This window comes from Cetorhinus maximus, chromosome 27 (genome assembly GCF_964194155.1).
Source record: "Cetorhinus maximus chromosome 27, sCetMax3.hap1.1, whole genome shotgun sequence".
In the NCBI taxonomy this organism is placed as follows: domain Eukaryota; kingdom Metazoa; phylum Chordata; class Chondrichthyes; order Lamniformes; family Cetorhinidae; genus Cetorhinus; species Cetorhinus maximus.
Window position 1 is genome coordinate 28937033 of NC_135905.1, and position 15691 is coordinate 28952723.

A 15691-nucleotide genomic window follows, 5' to 3' on the forward strand; every position below is an offset into this window, starting at 1 on the left:
CAGCGGCGGGGTGAAGAGGCACTGGAGCCTTGGTATGTCCCACTCTGGTTGGGGTGGGCCGTCCGCGAAGAGAATCCAGATACAAGTAGCACTAATCAATGCTCTTCTAAGAATGCTCAAAATGCCACCGAGCGGGTGAGGACTGGTGGAGGGCCGGCCCAGTTGGCGATTGTCAGCCGCTTTGAGCAGGAGGCCCTAGATTTGGAGAGGCGCCATGTGCCCAGGTCCAGCAGTGTCAATGTGGCTGGGGTGCCACGGGCAGGTATTTGTGCCCAGCAGTGAGGTCACCATTGTTTTCCCAACAGCTATGGCAGTGCTGAATGTTCAGTGATTGAAGTTTACAACATGGCTTGACCATTGCGTATGGAAGGATGAGCGCATAATGATCCGGGGGACAGGGACGCACATTGACATTGTCTCCACATTAACTGATCCAACAGCCTTGTTCTTCCTTTCAGCATCAGCAGAGCAGGGCCGGGAGGAGGAGCAGCAGAGGCCCCCTCTCACACCTGAGGGCCTTGAAGTCACGGACTCACCAGCATCACACCATCTCTGTCAGGCAGGCACCAGCGCAGATACTAGCACCTTGGTGGGAGTTAGAACATTGGCTAGTGTCCTGTGGCACAGCAGTGAGGGCACTTCACAGTTGCTGGTGGAGCTGGCAGAGACAGAGAGTGCCCATGGCTCCAGCAGTCGGAGGACTGCAGGGGACCAGGCACATGCTCAGTTGGTGCCTGATGATGTGCCTCTGGAGTCCTCCGCGACGCAGCAAACACAGGAAATGTGGCTGGGTGTGCAGGAGCATCTGGTGGAGATACATGATCTATGCTTGGCTTGGTGTCCATGGTGGAGGAGTCTACGTGGACTGTCGCCAATGCACTGAGCCACATGGCCAAGCGCCATGCGTCCTCCATGGAGACAGTGGCGACTCTCATGGAAATGCTCCTCCAGGATACCAATCAGGGCTTCATGGGGATGTGTTCGGACCAGCAAGCCCTCACATTGGCATTGACCTCAGCTGGTCAGTGCCAGTGTGAGAGATGGTGTGGGCACCACGTTTCCCAGCTCGGTGCCCATCCATCCACGATAAGCAGGGAGGTCCGAAGCGACCTCACATCGACGCAGCAGCTGCCTGTCGTCTCTGCGGGCTCCTCTCAGGGCGCTCCGGATGAGGGTCGCAGCTCCTTCGCCCCTCTGCCAGTGACCATTGCATCCGATGAGGCTACGACGACTGGGGAGGTGCCAGCTGTGGAACTGGCCACTCCCTCCCAGGCGGGGCTAGCACAGGCTCCATGGGCCAGAGGATGGCCGCCAAGGTCATCAAGGCTAACAGGACAGCAGAATCAGCAGGCTGGCTCAGATGCCACTCCGAGCGATGGGGCAGCACCAAGATGTAGCACCCGAAAACATAAACATAAGGGACCTTAGGCACACCACGCGTTTATCACTGGTGCTTTTGTGTTGGCCTGCAATGAGGTCTTTATGAGTTGGTGTGATTTTTAACACCTTTGTCATTTTGTTTTCTTAAGTTCCTTTGGTTGTAATATTACATTCAGACATGTCACCATGGCTGAGGGTGCCTCTTTTCTTTTGCAGGTGGTTAGTTACCATTAATGTTATGAGTGATTTGTGGGAATTCAGCTTTATTAACAAGGCCCTTAGTTATTGTTCCTATCCAGGCAGATTTTGCACTTCAGTGTCAAGTATGGAGCCTGCAGCCCAGACTTGTCCTGGAGGTCCATATGTTGTGTGCTAGCTGAAGCTTCGTTGGATTAAAGCCTCCTGGGTGTCCCTGCCTCCCTGGAGTATGCCTGGGTCAGTGTCTACCCCCTCAGCATTTCCCTGTGCGTGCTTATCCTCGGACTCACTGCTGGACTCATCGTGTGCAGCTGCAGCCACTGCGCTGACGTCTTCATCGTCCACAGCGTCTCCCCTTTCCAGCGCAAGATTGTGGAGAGTGCAGCATGCAACCACTATCACCGAGACACGATCTGAGGGGTACTGGAGTGCACGCCCTGAGCAGTCCAGGCATTGGAAGAGCATCTTGAGAAGACTGATGGCTCTCTCCACCACAGTCCTTGTGGTACCGCTGTTCAGCTTCTGTTCTTGGATGGCGGAGAGGCGTCATGAGCCACCTTCTGAGGGGATAGCCCTTGTCACCCAGCAGCCATCCATCCAGCCAGGCTGGAGCACTGAAGAGCCCTGGCACCTGGGAGTGTCTGAGGATGTAGGTGTCGTGGGAGCTGCCTGCACAGACTTGTAGAATCAGCATCCTGTGATCACACACTATCTGCACATTCATGGAGTGGAAGCCCTTCCTGTTGATGAAGGCACCGGGCTCACCTGCTGGCACCTTGATGGCCACATGTGTACAGTCTATAGCACCCTGGACACGGGGGAAGCCAGCAATGGCCGCAAAGCCTCTGGCTCACTGTGTCTGGCTTGCCTGGTCCCAATGGTAGTGGATGAAGGCCAATGCACATCTGAACAGAGCGCCCGTAACCTGCTTGACACAAGTGTGGACAGCTGATTGGGAGACACCGCAAAGATCACCCACCAACCCCTGGAAGGAGCCAGAGACATAGAAGTTGAGGGCAGCTGTGACCTTCAGAGCCACTGGCATGGGGTATCCATCCACACAGTTCACAGAGATCTCAGGCCCAATCATCTAACAGATATAGTTGACTGTGTCCCTTGACAGTCGGAGCCTCCTTCGGCACTGCACCTCAGACATATTGAGATAGCTGCTTCGCCGCCTGTAAACCCTGGCAGCAGGATAGTGGCCTCTTCTGTGGCCCCTTCAGCCTTGGACTACCTCTTGGCCCTGCGCTCCTTGTGCCTGCACCAGTCCTCCCAAAGGTGGCTCCCCTGAAGGCTGAATGTGCACTCCTGGCCTCCTCCCCCTTCTAGCCCTGCCGTCCTCCTCAGAGGAGGTGCCTCCAGTGGAGAGTTCAGCTCTCATTCCCAGGCTGAGGGAAGGCTTCCTGAAACCTGCAGGCCCAGTAAAGATTCCTCACTGCAGAGTGCTGACCTGAAGGTTGTGAGTCCAGACCAAGCAGCTGGGATGTGTTTTGAAGTATTGCAGATCACACAGGCAAGTATCAGTAACTTTGAAAAATCAATATTTGACAGAGCACACTCGCGACCCCACTGAGCCCTCTTATCCCACCCATGGATGAGGTTTATACAAATGTGTCCTCCCTGCCTGCCCCGTTGTGCCCGTGCGCTGACCTGAAGATCGGATGGGCGCTGAAAAATCACCATCGATCAGTGCCTCAAGGGCCTTAAGTGGCCCGTTAGTTAATGGCTGGCGTGCATCAGATATCATCGCGCACCCGCCCAACGAAATATCGTGATGGCGCGCGGTGACATTGGGATGCTTGCCCGACGTCACCACGCGTCATTTTACGTGTAGGCGTGCAGGTCCTGCCCCCGCACGTCAATGGGAAAATTCTGGCCCTGGCCTCACACACACTGACATACCTGGCTAACCCTGACTGAGTTTTCCAATACTGGATGTGGAACGGCTACAAAGACACATTTGAAAGGAAAAAAAAATGAAATGCTTTAACACAAACCAGAGCTATTGTTTTATTAAATAGGATTTTTTGACCTTGGTAATGGCTTTCGATAAAAATCTTTTTTAATGTACGTGGAGGGATTTGTCTGTTCCATCTTTGCTCAGAACCACACCTTTTTTGCCCTTGCATTTAACCTTTCTGGAGAGCTGAAAAGAGAGGATAAAATTTAGCTACCAGTGAAATCATATTATGTAAAGAGAGGTTGACACTTGATTGATAGCCTCGGCTACTCTGACCAACTGATAGCCATCAGTCCCTGCAGCCTCTGCAAACTGCTTTTTGTAGATTGTATTCCTGTGCAAGCTGTGCTCGGAATTACTGCAGACAGAATAAAGAAGGCGTACAACCACTTCATCAATAAAAGGGCAAGCCTTGTGTTTAGACCTTCCACAACTCTAAAACATTGCAAACTGCTTCAAATACTAGAGCACCAATTTTAACTTAACCTGCTCAGCGGGAACTGGACCAGTTCGAGTTGGACGCTTGATTCGTACTCTGCCTAACTTTATGCTCTATTAATTAAAATGCAGCTGCAAATTGGGCAGGATGCAAATCGGGCTCTTAGCCCAATCCCACCCCGTCCTTGGGAGGTCACAGCCAAATTTGGGCTCCTGAATTACTTTGAAGTGCGGGTGATCGCTATTATATAAGAAAATTTAACAGCTATCTTGAAGTCAGCAGGATCTTCCAACAGCACTGAGCAACCTTCAGCAGAACATAGTTTAATGTTTTATTCAAAGGAAAACACCTCCGACACTGCTGCTCTGGTCACTGTAGGTAGTGTAATGATATTGTAAATACATTCAAGAGAAACGTGTTTAGTGGGCCGTTACACTTGCAGGGTAATTTTCCGAGTTCATGTTTGAATGTTGCCTGTAAGTCTGTGGGTTTGTTTGTATATCTGCATTTTAATGAGGCTTTACAACCCTTGAAGCGGTTTAAGGAAGGTAAAACAAAGTAGGGAACACTGTGCTGTTGCTAGAGACAGAGAAACAGAAAAGCAGTTTGAGTTCAGTTGGCAGGACCATTCGACAGAAACAGCCCGAGCAGGCAGTCAGGGAGCAGGCCCCAAAAGAAAAGCAGAAATCCCCAGAATCAAGGGAGTGGGGACAAAAGAAAATCCCAGGAAGACAGTTAAGTCAAGGAACAAGAACAAGGATCAGGAACAGGTCCTGTTCAGTGGAAGTGAAAGCAAGAAGCAAAGGGAAAGGCTCCGAATTAAAGAGAGAAACCTGCTGGAAGCAGACTCAAGGCAAAGTAGGCTTGCGAGAAGTCAGAAGATCCAAAGAGACAGCCAAAGGTTGGTGACTCCTTACTACAGACCTGTGAAGCAGTGGTTCTGTTGGCATGGCTGAGTATCTGAGAGAGTGCATGGGAGGCGAAACTTGAACGCATGTGGCATATCCAGGAGAGAAGAATACTGGAAGGAGCATTTGAATCCCTGGAGGTGGACCCTTGTTGAAGATGCCTGAGAGAAAGTGGCGTTTGGGAGGAGATTCCAAAGCAAGTTCTTCGAGCATTGAGATTGGAAACCCTTGTGCGAAAGACAGAGTTCAGTGAGACTGGTTGACTCACGGTGTGACAAACATCTGCGGGGAGTTGATGAGAGATCCATATCAAATGTTTGGGGTGGCATCTGTCACTTGGTTTCAGAGTGTGCTGTGTCTGATCGCAAGTCGTCATGGTTTTCATGGACTGTATTCACTGTGAACATTAGAGTATAAGATAGCTTTTGTAACTTGTGTTATCCTCATGAATCTGTATATATCTGTGAAGGTATAGTTGTGGTGAAGGAGTATTGTAATATAGTTTATCATTTCTTGTTTAATAAGTGACTTATTCTTTTGTTAAAAGTTCATCAGCTGACTCCTGTTACTCTGTTCAGTAGCCACCCTCCACGTTTCTAAACAAAAAGTAAAAGTTGGGATCAATCAAGCCATGGTCCAGCCTGGGATCTGACTTGTCCAATAATAACATCAGCTGGGATCGAAACACAACAACATTGCTGTGGGTCTGGAGTCACTTGTAGGCTAGACCAGGCAAGGATGGCAGATTTCCTTCCCCAAAGGACCTTAGTGAACCAGATGGGCTTTTACAACAATTGATGATAATTTCATGGTCATCTTTACTGAGACTAGCTTTCAATCCTAGATTTATTAATTGGATTTAAATTCCACCAGCTGCCATGGTAGGGATTTGAACCTACATTGCCAAATCATTAGCCTGGACTTCTGGGTTACCAGCCCAGTGATATCACCTCTACACCATTCTGACCCAAAGGTAAGAGTGGAGTGCAACAAGAGTGAATAATGGCAGCACACAAATGACACCTATTATAATATTTCTTTATTTTCACTTCCATTGTATAAAATCAGAAGTGGACCAATCACTCCACGTTCACGTGTAATACAGAGAATCTCAATGTAGAAAATCATGCTCCATTCACTCCCATTGGATAGTATTCTAGTAAAAACCAATCCACATTCAGTGAATGGAATTCCTGATAATGATTTAAAATATTCACTTTTTGCTGAGAGCACAGAATTGTTTGGGCAGCTTGAAATCCTCTATTATACATTGAACTCTTTAAATTGTAAGAATCATTTTAGTATTAATAGGTCATTTAGACTATTTTGTAAGCACACATTATTGAACCGTTGCTAAGGTGTGAATATTACAAATTTGTCAGTTTTAATTTTATCAACAGTTGACTGAATTCATAATTCAATATAACATTTCTTGGCAAGCTGGTTATGTCAGGATCCATTCATGTTTGTACTGATGTACTAGTTTAGGACAGTTTGAAGGGATTTAGAATTACATTTACATTGGCAAGACTCCAGTGGTTATTGAATAATGAGGGTGCTGCAGTGATCTGTTGGATGAATAATTAAACAGATGAGCCTTTGGGAGGCTGGGAATCAAGGACCATTAATCTGCTACAAAGTGTGCATCTGGATTAAAGAGCAGCATGTTTAACCCTTTGTGGGCTACAGTTGTATTTGCATACTGAAGTCTTAAAACAATTTAACTGGATGTTCACCTGTTCTACTGATAGATGCCATGAGTTCAAGGTTCTTGACATGAAACTGAGATCTTGAAATATTAACAGATTTGGAATTGTTTGCTATTTTCACAGACGCGTTAACACATTTCTTTTAAGTGATCTAGCTCCTCTGTTAAAGTAGGAATTGGACATGGATATGTTAAATGTTCATCCACTGATGTTCAAAGAATTGCATTTCAAGGCAAACCCAAGATGAATGGCTGAGTTTCAACCAGTTACAATGACTAAGTCAATAATATCATCGTTGTCGGCATCCTTCCATCTATGAAAGATGATGGACACGCAGCAGATAAATCCATTTCAGATAGGATGGCTTCATTTGGCACGGCTTTGCTGATGGCTGAAGAGGCCAATCTTTGAGAGGCAGGTTCTGTTACAAGTGCCGCACATGAAGCTGCCAAGTGTCACTGTGTTGTTTCCGGTGTTGGAATCTGTGTCCAAGCCAATAACTTACACTTAATTTGTAACTTTAATGGAACAAAACCTCCTAAAGAGTCCACAAAGGGGCGATCAAGTGATGAGCAGGAATAAGGAGATGATTAAGGCAGGTGAAAGAAGAAGGGGAGACTTGCGTTTTTATAGCACCTTTCACAGCTCCAGGATGTCCCAAGTGCCTCATAGTCAATGAAGTACTTTTTGAAGAGCAGTCAATTTTGTAACTTAGGAAATGTGGCTGCTGCATTGCACACAGCAAGCTCCCACAAACATCAATTTGATCATGACCAGATAATCTGCTTCATTGATACTGGTTGAGGGATAACTTTTGGGCAGGACATGGGGGGGTTGAGGCGGGTGGTTAACTCTCCTACTTGAATTTAAATAGTGCCATGGGATCTTTTATATCCTGGAAAAACTCAGCAGGTCTGACAGCATCTGCTGAGAGGGCTACACAGATACTGTCAGACCTGCTGAGTTTTTCCAGGTATTTTTGTTTCTGTTCCAGATTTCCAGCATCTGCAGTATTTTGCTTTTATCTTTTATATCCTGCTGAGAGGACAGTTGGAGCCCTGGTTTAATACCAATTCCAAAAGATGGCAACTCTGACAGTGCAGCACTTCGTCAGCACTGTGATGGAGGGTCAGCCTAGATTATGGCTGGGATTTTCCGGCCCCGTTGTGGGCGGGACCCACCGTGGGTGGGGGGTAGCACCCCAACCAGAAGCCCATTGACCTGCGGAGGGACCAGATGATCCCAGCGGTGGGTGGGTGCGGAAAACCCCGCCCAATGACTCTGGAGGGGGTGAAAACAATCAGGAGAGGCTGAGCAGGGGCCATTAGCAGTCTTCATGACTGTTGAGATGTGAAGAGCACTCCTACTACCACTGGCTGCACATTCAAGTAAGTTAACTTATCTTTTTGCTGGCTGGCCGTGGAGGACCCTTTATGGACAACTGGTTAGGCCGTATGTTAACTTGGTTATCCTGAGTGCAGCAGGACCAGTGCCGGCTATGTTCAGTGCTGCCCAATTTCAAGAAAGTGTCCTTAAGCAGGAGAAGACGCTCTATTTGTAATGGGCTTAACACTTCTTTTAAGCAGGGACCCTGGAAGCTTCTCCTTTGGCCTTAAGAAATATGGCGGGTAGTGTGAAATGTGTGCATGCATGCCACCCACCATACTGAATGCTAAGGAGCCTCAAACATGCAGTGTCAACAATTTTGTAGCCATCGATTCCTGTGCTATCACTATGTTCCGTTTTGGCCGCCATGCTAAAAGGGCAATCTATATGGAATTGAAACCGTGCAGAGAAAAGCAACAAAGTGATGCCAAGTATGAAATAAGTGAGCTATGAAGAAAGCTTGGCAAAACTAAAGCTTGACAGCTTAAAAGAAAGGAGGTTAAGTGGGGACCTCCTCAAGTATATAAAACATTAGATAGATAATGCAAACGCAGAATATTAGTAAGTCAGGAAAGTATGGCCAGAGGAAATAAATGGAAGTAAGTGAAAAGATCACTTTTAAAAAATTCATAATGGAGAACCTTACTCACTGTGATTAATGCTTGCAATAATCTGTCAAGCAAACAGAAGCAAAAGAACTATTGTGTGTTGGGGAAGTAGGACGCTAGAAGGATAAGTTCAATGGAAGAGTTAGAGTATGTGAGAGATGTACTTCATTGGAAGAGTTAAGGTATGTGAGGGTTGAGCTGCGGTGGGAGAGTTAGGGTTTTGTGAGGACTGAGCTTCAACAGGTTGTATGGCCTTTGCTTATGCCTGACTGTTATTGTGTTCTTGCACAGTTGGAATCAAAGAATTGTTATCTGTGGAATATGATTGTGTGATGCAGATCATAATATTAAATTGATACCCTCGAGTTTTTCTTTGATGATCTCAGTGGGTCAGAGATAATTTTCACAAAACTTTATCTGTAACTCTTTGTTGTTTGTGATTATTCATCTTCCTCAGAACATTAAATAAAGTGGGCAATGCAGTTTGTACAAAGTCTGCCGGAAGGAACGTGTCTATTGGTCCAAGTGGTTTTGACTTACTCCTTACTGAAGGATGATGGTGATGAATGAAGTACTTCAGCCTATTTGATCTTACCATTATGACCCTATCATCTTTCTTCCACAACATGAAGCTGTTCCTTAAACAAGTATGGGGTCCTAGTCTTAACAACTAACCATAACAACCGATTCCGAATAACTGTTTCGTGACATTTCTCTCGAAATCACATTTTACAGATACAAAACAGCTTTCTTGACCCTAATCCTATGCCCTCTTGACCCTGCTTTTTTGCCTTCTTGACCCTACATCTGTGCATTTTTATGAAAGCAATTTGGTAATAAAATGAGAGATTTATATTCAATTTTGTAATTGTCAGAATATTCTCATTTTTGCAACAGTTCCATTGCAGTTTATATTAATATTTTCTCCTGCGTTTTAGCTGAGAGAGTTATTTGATCTGTTTTATGAAAATGGGTGCAGCTCCATTATCTGAAGTAAAATGAGGAAATGCTGGAAATGTGCTCCCCCAGCACCGGAAATGAGAAAAGACAGGTTAACATGTCGGGTGAAAATCATTCATCAGAACTTTGTTTTCAAAGGAAGCGGAATCTGGTCATCGCTCTTTTGGTTTCAGCCAGATAAAGGTCCTTGCACCACACAACAGAAAGACAAATGAGACTGAGGGCGGGGAGGAGAGAAGCAGATCAGTGTTGCTTCAGCAGTTCTCAATGAAAAGATCAAAGGAGGGCAAGAGGCTTGAGAGTCATGTTGTTAACCATTGTGAATTCTTGAGGTCACAGTGTTAAAGGATGATGGTAACGTATTTTTCTTATTTTCTCTTCTAGTGTCTCTACCAGCTTCTGATGTGGGCAGGAGTCCAACAAGGAGACCGTCCCACAAATGCCAGTGCCATTGTGAGTGTCCTGTTCCCCCTGACGTTCTAGATTGTTACTGGAGGTGAACACAACTACTCTGCAATTTGCAGGTAACAGAGAGGTTATGTTTGCGTGTCCTACTACATAATTCCAATGGCTATCTTCCTTTGAAACCATGAATCTGTTATAACTCTCTTTAACACTTGGCTCCGGGGATTTGACCATCTGCTGAGGCAGGTGGTTTTCAGCTCACCACCATGATGATGAAATGAACACGAGTGTTATCATAACAAAGCTGCTCCAATGTCAAGAGTAGCTTTATGCTGTTTGCTGCATTATTATGCTGATAAATTCAGATGAGGAAGGCCATTTGGCCCCACTACCTTTATTTCCATTGATACCTTGGATAGCCTCATCACAATGTCTAACTGCTTCTTAAATCACTCCAGAGCTTTTTCTTCACTCAGTTACCCAGGTATTGATTAATCATTCTGTCAAGAAACACTCCCTGAATTTGCCCTTCACCAATTTGTGCCTGGGATTCTCTCATTCTGCAGTTATAATTTAATCCATAATAGTGTTCAGGACGACCGATTTCTGTTCCGCTGAATACTGTATCTTGTGTACCTTTATGAGGTAGTTTCCCCTTCATCTCTTTTCCAACCACCTCTAGTTTTCCTCTATCTTGCTTCTCCTTCTTTCATCATGAAACTTTCAATTTTTAAAAATTCCCTTTGACCTTCTTTAGGTTGTGTTGGAGGTGGAAACAAGACTACGCTTTTCAAATTTTCTTTGGTTGAAATGGTGCTTTTCAATCAGCTTGAAAGCCCTGAGATTGGAAATTAAACCGGGTGCATCAGAGATGGAATCGATCCTTGATTTCCTTTAAAGAATAAAAACGGGAAGAACCTGTACCAGCAAGTAAACTTGTCTGTGGCCCAGAGCTTGACAGCTTTCAAATGTGGTAACCTGTCTGCAGTGCTGCGAGGGTTAAGTGACGTCCAGCTAGTATGATTAGATTGTCAGTGGTGGAAAATAGAACATTGTTTTGCTCTGAATTTAAGTCACTTTCAGGTGAGGAATAGCTTAGGTTGTTTGCAGATTAATGTTCCCTCTATCATGTTCCAACATCACCGTCAAACAAATGGCACTACGACATGAGTATGATGTTTCCAATTCACACCCCAAAGACCCTAATGACTCCAATGAGGGCAACTGTTCACTGTTTCTATCAGTGGCAGTTTTGTGACATAGACTTACATCCAATTTGTAGAGGAAACCTTACCTGGCTGAGAACCAATCTGAATTTCATCAGTCTGGCTGTGATTAGACTCCTGGACCAGAAGTGATCATTTCAGCAGAGTGAGGTTTCTCCATCATTACGTATGCTGTAGCACTGTGCTATGATTCTTGAATCTTAACAGCCCAAATCTTCTAATCAGAGTTGGAACTGCTCCGTCCGACACTAATCAGACTGAAAACTACCCACTTACCTGGATATATTTAAAAAGGCCAGACTTCTGATCCACAATGCAGAAGAACTCCCTCAGCGCAGGAATCTATGAAGAGAGCAGCGAAGAGAATCAGTGCAGAATACACGCCCTAACTGCGATAAGGCAAGTTTAAATGTCCAGCTGGTTAATGGATGAATGAGTGAAAGTGTAGGGTGAGTAGATGGGTGAGGTAAGCGGGTAAGTGGGTAGGGTGGCAGGTGGGTGAGGTGGTCGGTGAGTAGGGTGGCAGGTCAGTGAGTGGGTAGCTGGGTCAGGGGTGGTCAGCAAGGGTAGTTGGGTCAGTTAGGGGGGAAGTCGGGGGATTGGGAAATCGGGGGAAGAGTTGGGGGGGTCGGGGGTAGTCGATGGGTCGGGGGTCAGTGTTTGTGGTTGGATGGTCAGCTGTATAGTTACTTAGGAATTAGACTAGGATTTTTCTGCCTAATATTTCCTGGGTAACTATTCAAGTAAGTACTGAGAAACTGTCTGAAGTCTCCGACTATAACTAAGAGTCATTGCCTGAGTTCCTGACGTGCATCTTGAGTTGCACATCTGGGACCCGCCCAATGAGCAAAAAAGTCTGCCCCCGGTCTCCAATGACCTGGAAGAAATGGGCCAACATTTAAAAAAATTCTTTAAGCTCATTGCCCATCAGTAAAATTGCCTTTTACAAATGCACTTGTACAATATATCCCTACACTGGAGAGGAAAGCAAAACAGCTTCCTGGTCATGTGGATGAAACCTCGAGAGGCAAAAGCAGAATGAGGAATCCCCCTCCCTTCAAACCAAGATGTTTCCTCTCTCTCCAAGCCATTAATGGTGCTTTAGGTACAAATCTGAATGTCATGAATCAACAGCACTCAAAATGCAGAAGCGAAATACTACAGATATTGGAAATCTGAAATGGAAACAGAAAATGCTGGAAATACTCAGCAGATCTGGCAATGTCTGTGGAGCGGGAACAGAGTTAATGCTTCGGGTCGAAGACCTTTCATCCGAACCAATCCAGCTCATTGACCTGAAATGTTAATTCTTTTTCTGTGTTAAGTGTACAACCTTGACTTGAGGTGCCACTCTAAAGCGTGGTTTGAAAACTCGGCGAGCAAATAAGTGATGGCCAGAAGAGCTACCATTCTACACTGCTTCAGAAGGCCTGGCACTGAGACTAGATGGAAGAGTGTTTCAATTCCAACCAAAAGAATTTGTCACCTTGATTACCATCAACCCAAAGCAACTGCCTCCTTCATCCTCTCTCTTTTCCCATTCCATAAAGTTGTGAATTATGTTCTTTGCAGAAGTTAGCAGTGTAGTTTCAATGAATGATAGTCAGAGTATGGAAAGGGAGAGCTCTTTGAACTGGTAATGGTATCTAATTGCAAACTTGAGCATTAATGATTGAAAATGAAGCAGGAACAAAGCCTTTTGATGCTTTTTCCTGTAATTTACCAGATACAGCTGTTTTAAACCCTCTCTTCAGTAAATGGTGGTGGCTTATAATCTATTATTAATCATTTAAATTAACGAAAACAAAACCTTTTAGCTGTCTTATGATAGAGGAAGACAGCAGTGATTTTTGTATCAGCGCTTATTTGCTTTGTTTTTAAATGATTCCAATTCTTTTAAAATGAAATATGTCTAGAAATTAATGTTTATGATGTTCATCTATGCTGAATTAATTTGCATGACATCTCTTTGTAATTTTAATTAGGCATCAACTTGTTTTAAATAAACTCCAGTCCAGTACTGAGGGGTGTTTTGTATAAAATGTTGATCTGAGGCAAAGTTGGTGGATGTTGCAAGAATTGAAGAAAAGCAGGGAGTTTTCCCAGTACGCCGGCCAACATTTCTTCCATGAGTAACATCACCCACCATCTCGTAGCTTGTTGTTGGTGTACAATGGTTTCTATGTTTAGCTACTAAAGAAGTAGGATTGGCACCTGTGATTAAGTGTATTCCCAGAGATTTCATCTCAACTTGCCCCCATGCTCCATCCATTCATTAGCCAACACATCCATCCTTGTGACGTACTGCCTTCCTATGCCAATGGAAAGCAAAAAGACTCATTACCTAATTGGATGATACTTGACTGTCAGCCAAATGCACCCCCCCCCTCCATTTTCAATATTTTTATATCCTGTAATGAGAAATATTCAAAGAAAAAGACAAAAAAAAACTATCTTTTTAATGTCCCTATGATTTTTCTCCAGGGTTGCACACAGCGAGTGATCTTCAATTCCTAGAGACTCCAGGCCAATCCTGGAGGGTTGGCAACCCTATGCAGTCACTGTACATTTAAGTAATTCAAACTGTGAAGCACTTTGAGCTGTTTTAACGATAAGCTGTTACATAGATGAAAATCTTCCTTTATATCACACATCTATCTATGCAAGAATCCCTAATGCTTATCGCTATTTATGAAGTATTTTCCTGAAACAAGATAAAGGAGCCAAAAACAAAAAACTACTGCGGATGCTGGAAATCCAAAACAAAAACAGAATTACCTGGACAAACTCAGCAGGTCTGGCAGCATCGTTGGAGAAGAAAAGAGTTGACGTTTCGAGTCCACATGACCCTTTAACAGAACTGTTCTGTTGAAGGGTCATGTGGACTCGAAACGTCAACTCTTGTCTTCTCCACCGATGCTGCCAGACCTGCTGAGTTTTTCCAGGTAATTCTGTTTTTGTTTAAGATAAAGGAGCCACCTGCCGGTTATATTGTTACTCTGGCTTGCTCATGTTTAAATGTAGCCTCAACAAATATGAACTAAACATTGTTTTAAATTGAGAAAAGATCAATATTTGCCAACACGCTGATGGGTATCCAAAATAAAAACATTTTAGTCAGTTTTATCGCTGGCAGCTAAATATGATAATAATAGGAGATTGCTTGGTTCTCCCCTTCTACCAGACAATTATTGGAAATTTGACATTGTCAATCCAAAAAACCTTTTAAAAAAAATAATTGGGGAGCCTCACAGTTTTGGTTAGTGGTTAAATGGACAAGCTTTAAAGTTGCTTTATCTGCTACTGTGATTGAGATATTAATCTTTTGAAGCACCTCTGTTAAAATATCAGAGATGGGAATTGATACAATCATCTTAAACACTTGCACAATAATATTCACACTGAGTAAATTCAAGGTCACTGTGTTTACTCTGTGTTAATGACCATCCTATTCTCTGATCAAAGGTAAATAGACCAATTTAAAAAGGCAGACATAATATTCTCCAGCTGCTCAATAAAGGAATGCGTGAGATTAAAGGGGGAAAGCAAGTCCACAGGGAATACTTTCTGTTCAGAACAATCCTCTGTAGTAATTTGAAAAGCCTTGATCAATAATATTGATTTTTAAAAATCAAATTTATCACCCCCATGGAGGTCTGCCATGCCTGGTCTCCTTGTTGCTAGACTCTACCATGACAGTACTGATAAGGTACATTGTTTATAAAAGCAAAATACTGCAGATATTGGAAACTTGAAATAAAAATAGAAAATGCTGGAAATATGCAACAAGTCAAGCAGCATCTGTGGAGAGAAAAACAGAATTAACATTTCAGGTCAATGACCTTTCATCAGAACTGGGATAAGTTAGAGATAGGTCAGGTTTTGAGGCAAGTACAGAGGCTGAGAAAGAGGATAGAGGGGGGAAGAACAAAAGGGACGGTCTCTGCAGGGTAGAAGGCAGGAGAGATTAAATTGACAAAATGACAAAAGGGATGATGGTGCAAGGCAAAAGGGGTTGGTAATGGGACAAGTAAATAAAATTGGGGAGTTACAGGCACAGATTGCCTTGTGAGATTACGATGTTGTGGCGATAACGGAGACCTGGCTTAAGGAAAGGCAGAACTGGGTGATAAATATTCCTGTTTACAAAGTGTTCAGAAAAGATAGGAAAGGGGGAAAAAGGAGGAGGGGTGGTGTTTTTGGTTAAAGAGAGTATTGCAGTACTGGAGAAAGAGGATGTGTCAGAGGATTCAAGCACAGAATCGATTTGGCTAGAGCTAAGGAATAAGAAGGGTGCAATTACATTGCTCGGTGTAATGTATAGACCACCAGCTAGTGGGAAGGAGATAGAGGAACAAATCTGCAAAGAAATTACAGAGAGGTGTAAACATCATGTGGTAGTTATAATGGGGGACTTTAATTACCCGTATATAGACTGGGATAGTGGTAGTGTAAGGGGCTGTGAGGGACAAGCATTCCTAGATTGTGTTCAGGAGAATTTCCTATAGC

The 15691-nt window shown here is 44.3% G+C and overlaps 1 long non-coding RNA gene across 3 annotated transcripts in view; it reads left to right on the forward strand.

Annotated features, from left to right (window-relative positions):
• Nucleotides 1–15691, forward strand: part of LOC144668677 (uncharacterized) — an 85841-nt gene that overhangs the window by 20672 nt on the left and 49478 nt on the right. For 2 of the 3 annotated variants that reach the window (XR_013573531.1, XR_013573532.1), the window contains exon 3: nucleotides 9936–10075. This is a non-coding gene — a long non-coding RNA (uncharacterized LOC144668677). Of the gene's footprint in view, nucleotides 1–9935; nucleotides 10076–10713; nucleotides 11613–15691 lie in introns of those variants that run through there. The other variant, XR_013573533.1, reaches the window with a different exon arrangement.